This window comes from Apium graveolens, chromosome 6 (genome assembly GCF_009905375.1).
Source record: "Apium graveolens cultivar Ventura chromosome 6, ASM990537v1, whole genome shotgun sequence".
Lineage (NCBI taxonomy): Eukaryota > Viridiplantae > Streptophyta > Magnoliopsida > Apiales > Apiaceae > Apium > Apium graveolens.
The window spans coordinates 245,834,639-245,848,316 of record NC_133652.1 but is presented as its reverse complement, the minus strand read 5'-3'; the positions used below and the strand labels follow the sequence as shown (position 1 = coordinate 245,848,316).

The following is a 13,678-nucleotide window of genomic DNA, read 5'->3' as shown; positions in this document are numbered from 1 at the left end:
CATTTTATTAGAGGACATGATGCAAATGGTACTACTGAGCTTATTTTTGTTCCAACAGAAAAATAATTAGCTGATATTTTCACTAAATCTTTGGATGAAGAAACTTTCACTAGACTTGTAAGTGAAATTGATATGTTAAACTTTTCATCCTAAAGGCAAGAACCCAGTGAATGTACTGCAACAGACTAATTCTTGATAAATTAAAATTAATTTGATTTAATTAGAAATTAACTGGAATATGATTTATAAATATTTCAGAATTTTCTATATATTTATTTTTCAAAAATAAAATTTTAACTTGGAATTTTTCAATATTAAGTAAAATCGTCTAAATGTTAGCTCACATTTTCCAATATGTGAAGTTAATATGAGACAAAGTTGAGAAAGATCAAAAGTATGAAGAGAACCTGAGTTCTCGATAAGTTTAAATGACTTCTCAATAAGTCATTTTGAGACTTCTCGACAGATTTCTCGATAAGTCTTTTCAATGACTTCTCAATGGACTTCTCGATAAGCCTCTTTATGACTTCTCGACAAGTATTGTAGAGATCTCGATATACTTATTGATATAGAGTTCTCTATAAGTTCAAATTTTTAGCTTCTCAATAACTCAGAACTGGAATAATTTAATTTAATAAATTATTTCAGTAAAATACTTTTGACACAAAATCAATTCTAATTTTATATTGATTTATTCAATATAAATTGGAATAATGCAGTCCAATAAGGACACACTGGGTATTTGTACAACATCTCGATAAGTCACTATCTAGTTCTCGATAAGAGTCAAGAAAGTGACATCTCGACATGAGTTCTCTATAAATCATGTGACTTCTCTACAAGCAGATATCAACCGTTCATTCTTCACCTGTCGACAAGTTATATCTCTACCCTATAAATTTCCAGACATCTCGACATAACCCCTCTTTACGCTTTCGAGATCTTAATTGACCTAATTTGTTCAAATCTTCACCATTCTCAAATATTTCAAGCTTTTTCTTCCTCAAAACACTTACCCATTCAAACTTAAACTCTTCAATAGCTTCCACCGATGTTAGAATTGTCATTCCCAAGGATGGGACCAACTACTTAGCCTTTATAGATACAAACCAAGCACATGATACTTTCAAGTGCTTTGTCAAATTTCTTTCTGTTTTTTATCTCTCAGGGCTTTGACTATAAACCATGTGCTTTACCTGGATGCGTTGAACGAGTTCTGGAACACTGCAATTATTAACACTATTGTCCATAAAAATCAAGCAGTATCTTTGGTGGTTAACTGCACAATTAGGGGTGTAGCTATGGAATACAATGCTGATGACATCAACAAAGCTTTGGATATTCCTACAGGGAACATGGTGGAGACACCATCATCATAAGAACTGGCTGAGTTTATCGACTTCATAAATTACAGTGAGAAGATTGACATGACCGGGTTGAACAAGAAGAACCTGAGGAGATAATAGTCCTTTCTATTTGACTCAATCATAAGGGAATTCACATGCAGAAAAACTGGCTATGACAAGATCTCTAGTATGGTGCAGAAGCTGGTGTATTCTATTGCCTACAACAGACACCTTAATATTGGAAGCTTGATCCTGGAATAACTGAGCACAAGGCTAACAATGCCTTTGGTAAGTAGAGGTAAAAAAATTTCCTTTTCTAGATTCATAATGTCCACTTTAAATCATATAGTAGCTGACATTCACATGCTAGATGGTATGGATAAGAATTAGATAGGAATTTATAAACAGATGTCCAAAATCCTATTTGGTTCACTAATTACAAGAATCAGGTTCATGTAACTCTAAATGTCACTAACTTCATGTTAGAGAAATTTAGAACTAACCCTTACCCTATGCCTGATATGAGAACAAGTGAAATATCTAGTTCAGCTATGGCCTCTGCACCTGTAGAAGAACTCAAATAGGATAGCACACATGGGCCTTCCACAGCCGAGACCTTTTCTTCAAAACCATTAGATGCTAGGAAACCACCTCCTTCATCCTCTCAAAAGGATAGAGTTAGTAAAAAGAAAAGAAAACAAACACCTTAAGTAGTTATTAGTGAGAGTGATGAGGAACAAAAATAAACTGAATCTCCCTTTGTTAGAAAACCAAAGAAACAAAGGAAGATTGAGTTGACCACTCAAATGACCACATCCGCATCTTCTCAAAAAGATGCAGTTGTAATACAGGGGCAAAAACAGACTCTAGTGGCACCTTCTCAATAAGGTGTCACTATTGAAACAATCATTCTACTCAATGCACCTTGTAAAGAGTCCACACCCTCTCTTGGGCACTCTCAAGAGGGTGAAAGAAGTTAAATGGTTGGCACACATATTGAGAGCACATCAATTAAAACTCCCTCATCCATTCAGGGTAAATTTCCAACACTCATGCCTAAGCTCACTCACCTCATTTCTAAAATTTCTTCATCCTTTAATGAGGGGATTGAATCCTCTTCTCAAGCCTTTCTAAAATCAAGTGACATATTTCATGAAACCGTGCTCACCACTCATGCACAAAATTTAGATGGTAAGAGGATACATGCTGAGGTAGACCTTGATGAAACCATCACAAACACAAGGGCTTTATCAGTTTTTACTGAAGACCTTGTGCAGGTTATAAATGCACCTTCATATGCACAACAGTCTTCATAGACCAAAAGGCTTGATGGTAGTACTCTTGAGGGGGGCTACTCAAATCCTATCCAATTTAATTGAAGGTTTCTAATGCAGAATCAACTCCCTCACAAACATAGCTGAAATTGCTTTATCAATTGAAGTTGGGAGTTCAATTGCCAGTGATCTAGCTATTAGAAAGGCAAGTACTCAAGCACATTCAAGTGCCAGTCCATTGCAAGAGGGACAAGGATTTGAGGCCATGGTATATGACAGTAACCTGGTCAAATCCCCTCCAATTCCAATGAAGGTTCACTCTACTAGTGAACAACACACTGTCATAACCACAGTTCTCACTGTGAGTTCAACTGTGACACCTGTCACATGTACAGTTTCTACATATCTACCATCAACCTCAACCCCCCAACCAACCCTCAACCCCTACACAATCACCAAATATTTTATCTCAATGGCTACAAGATACTTAGACACCAACCCAAACAGTAGATGAGATGCTGGTAGATCAAATTAAAGGTTTTGCAACTGCTCACCTTCAATATGACAAATCAAGATTACCAGACAATCTTCTCACTTATAGGGAAGAAGTGGAGAAACGGCAAGAGAAGATTATGGATGAGGCTGAGAGAGATGGAAATGTGGACTCCTGGATCTTAAAAAAAATTCTATAGACATAGAGGAAGCTCTTTCAAGGTTCAGGGAGGAGTACATTACCATACTTGGAAGCAATGCCAAGGTACTCACTCCACAGGAGGTTCATGATGTCATCACAGATATCTAAAAGGCTCCACTCAAGGCTTTCAAATTTATTGGAAAGGCCATTGAAAAGATTCTGAATGGACATCAAGGTCAAGTAATAGAGATAGTTGATACAAGGATTGCTGAACTGATGTCAACTCTCAGTGACATGAAAACTAAGTACATAAGGTTCTCAGACAAGCTCCAATCTCTCTCTCTTACACCATTTGAAGAACGCATCAAGAAACTTAAGGAATCACTTATAGCTTTGCATGATGTGATCCAAACACAAATCACCATCAATACTAACACAATGGTCAAATTGGATCAATTATACTGTGCTACATATAAATCTTCTACCTTGGTTATGGAGGAGATTTTGAATGCAGTGTAGAGTTCACTTGGTACTTCTTTTACATCTAGATCATAGTCTATACCTTCTACTTCAACAAATATACAAATTCAAGCTCTTCAAACTCAGGTTTCAGATCTCCAAGCTTCAAATGTCTCCCTTCAGGATCAAGTCTCACAACTTACCTCTCTTGTAAAAGGTCAATAACAGGACATCAAGTCCCTAACATACTCCCAAAAATACTTGCAAATACAGACTTCAGTGTCACTTGGAGCTATTATGGGTGGCTTGAATGTGCCCCTTCAGGAAACCCCTCAACAAGTAAGGAACCAAATCCCTCAACCTTCTAGCATGCATGTAACTAAGACTAAGGGGGAGATGGAGTCCAATCTAAAATTCAGCCAAGTTTCAAGTTAAAGTAAAGATGATGTTGATTTGTACAGACTCAAGATGGCAGCTGAAGGACCTTGCCTTGTGTTAAGTTGCATTTATATCCACTTAGAACGTTTCATAAAGGCTCGAATTGGTGTTTTGTACTCAAGTTATTTGTGTATTTGATGTGTTTTTGTAGTGTTTTGCATTTCAGGGCATAGTCAGAAGAAGTAAAGGTTTTTACATTGTTTTTATGCTAAAAGAGTGTTATGGTGGAGTCTCGGTCAAATGCGCGAAGAAACCAGCAAAATATAGCAAGAAAATTTAACTTTGGCAGAAGCACAGGATGTTCGCGCCCAAGTCCAGAGTGGCCGCACTCGGTTTACATAATGTCAAGGCGGCTGCGCCGCTTCACAAAGCGGCCGCGCCGCTTCACAGAGCGGCCGCGCCGCTTCACAGAGCGGCCGCGTCGTGTCGAATTCTGAGATTCCTGAATTGAATAGAAGTGTGATATATTGGGCTTTTGGACGGTTTGGGCTGCTATATAAAGACTCTTTTAAGACATTTTTCATAACAGAGACTAAGGAGAAGATGACGAGAAGACCTAGGAGCACAAATACAATAAAGGAGAAGAAATGCTTATTTCCTTGTTTATTGAACCTAATACTCTTCTTAATGTACTTTGATTATTTATTCAGTTTATAAATACTTAGTTTATTATACCATGCTTTCATCGGAACCCACAGTGATGTTGAGTTCGGTTATGAACTAATCGTTATCGTGGGATTCCAACGGATTTACTTATGAATTTCAATAGTTAATTTATTTCGATATCTTAGTGTGTGGTGATTGTATGATATCCTAGTATTGGTTGTGCTTATTCTTCCTATGAGCGTCGCGAACTTATAAGATAGTATGTTAATCTATATTGAAGCGATAGTGAATTTAGAGGTTTAGAACTTGCCATGCTAGCATAGGTTCATGTATTTATTATGCATGATTCGTAGGTAATTTTAACCATATTACTTGCCCTATATAATCACGATACATAACTTGCGCATTAAACTTTTATGTTGTCAAATTCTATAAACATATAGGGTCTTTATATAATTGGTGTCTATTCAGCTTCTATGTCTTTTGTGGATGTCTGGTAGTAGGGTATCCGTACAACAAAAGTTGGCGTTTACTAGTTTCGTGTTATCTGATTAGTTGTCATCACCATTGCATGCTAAGGTTAAGAACAATGACTTTGAATGAAGTAGTAATGAAGTTAAAATCCTATGTTTGTCTTATATAAGTAATTCAACCTCAATTCTCTTAGTTAATGTTATTTAGTATAATCTCTTAGTTAATTAAAAACCAAATTTTTATTTGTCTTAGCATTAAACGATAGCCATATCATTGTTGCATAGGTGCATAAATTGAACTTAACCTAAACCAGTCTCTGTAGGAACGAACTAGAAAGAATTCTATATTACTTGCGAACGTATATACTTACGTGTAATTTTAGCGTGTGTTTTCATCCTAACAAGTTTTTGGCGCCGCTGCCGGGGACTCGGTGTTAATTTTTAATTTATGTGCTTGTCATCAGTGGTCGTTAAAGTTCACTAACTTTGATATTTTACTTAATTATTGCTTGTTTGTGTTTCAGGTACTCTAGAGAGCGTTTATGCTAACGCGTTCTCGATCTCGCAAGAGAACACTGGATAAAGCGGAGGAAGAAGTTGAAGTATTTGAAGAAGAAATCTTTGTCGAAGAGAAAGTTGAAGAAGAAGTTATTGTTGCAATGGGAGAACCAGCAGTGAATCCAAAGGCTTTGATGGATTTCTCTCAACCGAAGATCGATGATATTCAGTCTAGCATTGTCAGACCATCCATCACAGCTAACACTTTTGAAATCAAGGCTAGCACGATTCAGATGATACATAATTCAATTCAGTTTGGGGGTTCTCCTATAGAAGATCCCAACATGCACATCAGAGATTTCATTGAGATCTGCGACACTTTCAAGTTCAATAGAGTTTCTAAAGATGCTATAAATCTAAGGATTTTCCCATTCTCTCTGAGGGATAAAGCTAAGAGATGGTTACATTCTCTACCAGCAGGTTTTATCACCAAATGGGAAGATCTTGCTCAAAAATTTCTAACTAAATTCTTCCCTATGGCGAAGACAGCTGTAATCAGGAATGCTCTCACTCAATTTGCACAATAATCTGGAGAATCATTGTGTGAGGCTTGAAAATCGCTACAAGGAGATGTTTAGGAAGTGTCCTCACCATGGCATGCCTGACTGGATGATTATCAACTGCTTTTATAATGGCTTGGGAGCACAGTCTAGACCCATCCTTGATGCAGCATCAGGTGGAGCTTTATGGGCTAAGAGCTACGATGAAGCTTATGAGTTGATTGAACTGATGGATGCTAATGAATACCAGAACCCTTCTCAGAGACTACCTCAAGGCAAGGTAGTAGGAATTCTGGAGGTGGATGTAGCTACTGCTCTAGCTGCTCAGCTAAAGGCTTTAACAATGAAGGTGGATTCTTTGGTTAATTATGAAGTTAATCAGATCACTAGTGTTTGTGAGCTTTGTGCTGGTGCGCATGAGACGGAGCAATGTGCTATTTTTAGTGAATCAGCTCAATTTGTGAGCAATTTTCAGAGGTCACAGCAACCAGTTCCAGCCACCTATTATCCCAACAACCGCAATCATCCTAACTTCAGCTGGAGCAACAATCAGAATGCCATGCAACAACCTTATCAGCAGTATGTAGCAAAATAATTCAACCCTCCTGGTTTTCAACAACCACAATATGCACTAAGAGAACAACTCCAACTGCAATAATCTAATGAAAAATCTGAATTGGAGGAATTGAGGCTTATGTGTAAGAACCAAACGGTTTCTATTAAGACCTTGGAGAATTAAATTGGGCAGATTGCCAATGCCTTGCTGAATCGACAACCTGGAACACTCCCTAGTGACACAGAAGTTCCAGGAAAAAAGGAAGCAAAAGAGCAGGTTAGGGCAATTACATTGAGGTCTGGGAAGGTTGCACACCCCGAAAAATCTCAAGTTCCAAAAATGAAATTACGGCTGAAGAAGATGTGCAGAAGGAAGCAAAAGTGGAGACAAAGAAGAAAACTGTGGAACACACTCCTCCTGAGGGTAATACAGGGGAGAAACAGGTCTATCCTCCACCTCCTTTTCCTAAGAGGCTGCAGAAGCAAAATTTAGATAAGCAGTTTGCTAAGTTTCTGGAGGTGTTCAAGGAACTTCATATCAACATACCTTTCGCTGAAGCTCTTGAACAGATGCCTAGCTATGCGAAGTTCATGAAAGTTATTCTCTCTCAGAAAGTGAAGCTCGATGACTTAGAGACCGTTGCTCTTACGGAGGAATGCAGTGTTGTGCTGTAATAAAAGTTACCTCCGAAGCTTAAAGATCCTGGAAGCTTCACTATTCTTTGTACCATTGGAAACTTGTCGTTCGACAAGTGTTTATGTGATTTGGGAGCTAGCATCAATCTGATGCCTTTGTCTGTCTTCAAGAAGTTGGATTTACCTGATCCAAAGCCTACATATATGTCCTTGTAGTTGGCTGATCATTCTATTACATATCCACGAGGCATTGTGGAGGATGTCTTGGTCAAGGTGGACAAACTCATCTTTCCTGCTTACTTTGTAATTCTTTATTTCGAGGAGGATAAAAAGATTCCCATAATCTTGGGAAGACCATTATTGGCTACTGGCCAAACGTTGATTGATGAACAGAAGGGTGAGCTCACTATGCCAATACTGGATCAGGACGTGCCTTTTAATGTATGTAATGCCATGAAACTCCCTACTGATAACGAGGAGTGCTTAAAAGTGGAATTGGTCGATTCTTTGATTACTTCAGAACTTGATCAAATGCTAAGGTCTGATGCCTTAGAGAAAGCCTTGATGAGGAATTCAGATAGTGAAGATGATGAAGGTGATGAGCAGTTACAGAATTTGAATGCTTCTCCTTGGAAGTGAAGGCTGGATATACCTTTTGAATCTCTTGGAATGTCAGAACTCAAAAATGCTGAGGGGCATCTCAAGCCTTCTATTAAGGAAGCTCTTACACTCGAGATTAAACCTTTGCCTGAACACTTGAGGTATGCGTTTTTAGATGATGCATCTACTTTTCCTGTTATTATTACATCTAACCTTTCAGGTAGTGATGAAGAAAAGCTCTTGAGAATTCTGAGAGAGTTCAAATCGGAAATTGGATGGACTATAGCAGTTATCAAGGGAATCAGCCCTTCTTATTGCATGCATAAAATTCTGCTAGAGGAAGGAAGCAAGTCAACTATTGAGCAACAGAGAAGGCTAAATCCGATCATGAAGGAGGTCGTGAAGAAGGAAATTCTCAATTATCTAGATGCAGGGATTATCTATCCTATTTGTGATAGTTCTTGGATGAGCCCAGTTCAGTGTGTGCCAAAGAAAGGAGGCATCATCGTGGTTACTAATAAAAAGAATGAGCTCATTTCTACCCGAACAATCACGGGGTGGCGAGTTTGCATGGATTACAGGAAGCTGAACAAGTCCATGAGGAAGGATCACTTCCCTCTTCCTTTTATGATCAGATGCTTGACAGGTTGGCTTGGCATGAATACTATTGTCTTCTGGATGGCTATTCAGGCTATAATCAGATTTACATTGCTCCGGAAGATCAAGAAAAGACTATCTTCACCTGTCCATTTGGCACTTTTGCCTTCAAAAGAGTTTTTTTTGGGTTGTGTGGTGTACCTGCCACATTTCAGAGATGCATGATGGCCATTTTCTCTGACATGATTGGTCAGAATGTGGAGGTGTTCATGTATGATTTTTCTGTGTTCGGGGATTCTTTCAACGAGTGCTTAAAAAATCTTGGCGAAGTTCTGAAAAGGTATGTTGAGACCAATTTGGTTCTCAACTGGGAGAAATGTCACTTTATGGTGCAACAGGGCATCATTCTTGGGCACAAGGTCTCTATTAAAGGTCTTGAGGTGGACAAAGCCAAGGTGGGGGTCATTGAAAACCTTCCTCCACCAATTTCGGTTAAGGGGATTCGTAATTTTCTTGGTCATGCGAGTCTCTATCGGCGGTTCATCAAGGACTTCTCTAAAATCTCTAAACCCTTGTGCAATCTTCTAAAGAAAGATGTCCCTTTCAAGTTTGATGATGAGTGTCTAGATGCTTTTGAGATCTTAAAGAAGAGTTTGATTACGACACCTGTCATAACTGCACCCGATTGGGATGAGCCTTTTAAAATGATGTGCGATGCAAGTGACTATACAGTTGGAGTAGTTCTTCGGCAAAGGAAGAGAAATATATTTCATGTTATCTACTATGCTAGTAAGACCCTCAATAGTGCTCAACTGAACTATACTACTACTGAGAAGGAGCTATTGGCTATTATTTACGGTTTTGAGAAGTTTCGATCTTATTTGCTTGGGATGAAGGTGACAGTGTTCATTGATCACGCCACGATTCACTATTTCGTCTCGAAGAAGGACTCGATGTTAGGAATATGTTGTGTACTTGATGATAACTTGAACAAAACACTTAATATATTTTAATTAAGTGAATTTGTTGCTTTCAACGGGTGATCATTTTCAACATCCGTTGAAAGAGTAGCTTATGTAGCATTCAGATTAGTAGCACATTTCTGTATACTTGGATAGCTTAGTGAACTAGATGTTGTAGATTATTCAAGTCATGTTAACTAATAGATTGATATGCAAGATAGGATGGTTAATTGTAAATATTAGATGCCTTGTAATCTTGTGTAAATGAAGTAGAGTTAACTGCCAAAAAGATAGTCTCAACGGATGATTTACAAAGCTTCAACGGATGATCAACATAAGTCTTGACGGATGATCAACTTGAGTTTCAACAGATGATCAGACAAAGTTCCAATGGATGATCAATCTAAGTTCCAACGGATGTTCAAATTTAAAAGAGCAGTTGATAGTGACTTGACAGTCACATGCGTTGGTTGTATGCAAATGGAATGTGGCATCCTGTTTGAAGGTTTTAGAGAATAAAGAAGCATTTCCATTTCCATGCTAAACGGATGATATTCAAAGATGCTGGAAAGAGAAGTGTAGCAGTATGAAGTTAGACTAGATACAACTTATCTTATTATCTCATCTTTTTATCATATAACTTGGTGATATATAGACCAAGTGTAGCAAGTTGAATTGTATCCAAGTTAATAAGTATTTTACCAGAGAAATAGATAAGGAAAAATCTGTTAAAAATTTCTTTGTTCTTGTTTTTCAACTTGTACGCAACTGTGTACATTTGTAACACAGAGTTCTCTACTTAATATATATCTCTGGTGGAAAAGTTCAATCCACCAGAAAGTTTTTAAATACTTGTATTTAATTGCTTTGTGATTAGATTTTTGTTATATTCTTATTCCGCACTATTGTAAATCAAACACAGTTATTTATTTGTAGAAGAATCATTCTTAAAATCCAAAAAGAAGCCAGAATTACATTCAACCCCCCTTCTGTAATTCTTGTTTAGATTGTTTGGGAATAACAATTGGTATAAGAGCAAGCTCTTGAAGAACTAAGAGTTTAAAGATCACAACAACTAACAAGATTAGCAGAAAAGATGTTGGAGTAAAGATTCCATTTCTGGACAAAGACAACTATCACCATTGGAAGGTGAAGATGCACCTGCTTCTCCTATCTCAAGATGAAGCATATGTGGACTGGATTGAGAAAGGTCTACATGTCCCTATGAGAGCTGCTATAGAAAATGAACCATCTGTCCCAAAGCCTAGAGCAGAATGGTCTGATCCTGATATTGAACAAGTTCATAAGGATAAAAAGGCCATAAACATCTTGTTCAATGGTGTTGACGGTGACATGTTTGACAACATCATAAACTGCAAAACTGCTAAGGATGTATGGGATATGTAATAACTCGAATTTTTGAGACCTTGTAAAACGTTTAATGAATAATAACCCTAACGGACGGGGAAAAACTTTTTAGCCCACACTATGTAGTGCATGAGAAAATGAGTTTCGGAGTTGATATTATGATTATACGTACCAAATGAGTGTATGTAAATGTTATTAGTTTTCGAAGAAAACGAACTTTGAAAAACGACCATATTTACGAATCATCGAGGATTACGGGAATTACAATATAATTACAAAATTAAAACCCTACGGATTTATATCCAAGTATGATAATTCAAAACATAAGGAATAAATACGAAAGGAATTACGTCACGAACCATTTACGTGGAAGTATTACGAAAACGTTTTAGCGACCGAGCGAACACGTAGACGATTAAATAAACGTAACGCACTAACTAACCATGGTAAGAAATTAACCATGGTTACTTCATCAAATAGTGAGCTAAGGAGTAGGATGATCAACCAAGGCTATCAAATAGTAAGCTAATGAAGCTAAAACAATTAGCTTAGCTTATAAACTAGGAAGCTAGTTGGATTTGTCCCCAAGATTTGCAACAAGAATAATATCCTAGGATCTAAACTAGAGAATATCAATCAATATAAGATATCATAAGCCATCACTTGCATTATTCCAAGAAGCAGCAAAAATTTTCTCTCTTTCTCTCCCACTTCTCTCCATTCGGCTCTTCACCTTCAACCAAGGAAATCAAAATCAAACCTTCAAGCTCTAGCCATGGATAAATCCTTTCATTAATTCTAAAGTTTTCTAACAACAAAACTAAGGTAAAATAAATCTTTGAGCTCTTTTTATCAAGGTTTGATGGGTGAAATAAAATCAAGAAAGTTGATAATGAATAGTATGAATATTAACTATTATTTGGTTTCTTGATTTCAATGGTTGTTTTAGGTTCCAAAAAACTATACTAAGCACTCCCAAGACTTCACCATCATTAATAACACATCTCAAGCTCTCAATAAAGGTAAAAATCTTTGACCCGACTTTATTTAAGATTTAAGTTCAAGATCCTTTTAGTATGTAGTTATAAACATAGTTTTAGTGGGAGTATTGTTGTTATCTTGATGTTTAGCTAAGTAGATTTAAGGTTGATTGTTGTTGCCTTAAGAACATGATGTTCTTGAGAGGAGTTAGTGTGTTGATGATGATATGTTGATTTTTGGTGGTGGTATAAATATTTAAGGCGTAAACAAAACTCCGATCGTAGACGTAATTTCACAAAAATGAACAAAACGTATCTTTAAGTTTCTGCAGAAAGTCCCAAAGATGAAAACTGTAGTTTCTTAAAAACTAACTCTTTATTATGATATACGATGTTATAAGGATCGTTTAGGCGCTTGAATTGCTTGATTCCGATTTACAGATCAAAAGTTATGGCCGTTTTACTAAAAGTGATTTACGCGACAAAAACTGCTACGAATTACGAAAACTGCTACGAATTACGAACGTTGAAAATATAAAGGATCGACTTAAGAAGGTTCATAAATCATGAAATTTTACAAAGAGTAGCATATTGAGTTTCCTAACTTCCATAAAATTTCAAATGAGAATAATGATTTTTCAATTTTACAAAAATATCGGAGCCGAGACCGCGCGATTAGAAATCGTAGAATCCATAAGCGGAGCCGACGACGAAAATGAAAATGAAAATGAACTTAAGATACTTTGAAAAAGGAAGCGACCATGATGTGAATAAGGACTTAAATAAGTAATAAGGGTAATATAAGTTGAGAGGGTGCATAACAATTAGCGCATGAGTGCGGGTAGCCGTAAATTAGAACGGGACCTAACGAAACGACTTGTGTTTATGATTATAGATTTCCGAGCGGAACCTAGAGCATCCTCCACCTCGAGATACCCAGACAACGAATTCAACTCCATTTACTGTTGTGTTGTGAAAGGATTTTTTTATTATCATTGCATAAATACCATATTTTCCATGATACATAGATATTGAATTTTCGTATAATATAGCAATATTGTACGATAAGTATATATTGTGAAATGTTTATTCCACTATAAGCGTGACGTATTATAATAGGACCGAGAGTCGGTCGGGATTTCAAGATAAAAACTCGGGAATCATTCCGGTGATATTATAGGACGATTACAAGTCCATAGTAGTACGTTTTAAAAAGGGACTCAACGTCCACTTACAAATATTAAACACCTCGAACTTTTATTAAAACGATTTCCAAAGATCGTATTCCCTCAACTATACTTTATCGTTCGGACAAGAATTATTTATCTACTAATCATTTATTATAGGAGAAGTATTCTCCAACACTTATTTATTTTAAACCCGATTAAATGTTAAAGATTACTTTAAATTACATAAACATAAATTAGTTGAGGAATATTATTTAAAATATTCTTTTAAAGTAAACTCATTCGAGGTTTAATTATTTATCGATTAATATTTAATTATTAATTATTTATTAAAGGAATCGTTTATGATTTAAAAATCATAAAACCTGAACTAAAATACTTTCTGATTGTCGGAAAATCATTCGAATAATTTCAGAACGTCGAAGAATATTATCTCGACTTATTTTAAATATTTTGATCATAGTTTTAAAAAAAACTCCCCCTTATATAATTATATGTTGACAAC

The 13,678-nt window shown here is 36.6% G+C and overlaps 1 non-coding gene across 1 annotated transcript; it reads right to left on the bottom strand.

The window, feature by feature from the left end:
• Nucleotides 1-6,279: 6,279 nt before the first annotated feature.
• LOC141669208 (small nucleolar RNA R71) lies at nucleotides 6,280-6,387 on the bottom strand. The gene has a single exon (XR_012553499.1). It is a non-coding gene; the product is annotated as a small nucleolar RNA R71 (small nucleolar RNA).
• Between the last annotated feature and the right edge of the window lie 7,291 nt (nucleotides 6,388-13,678).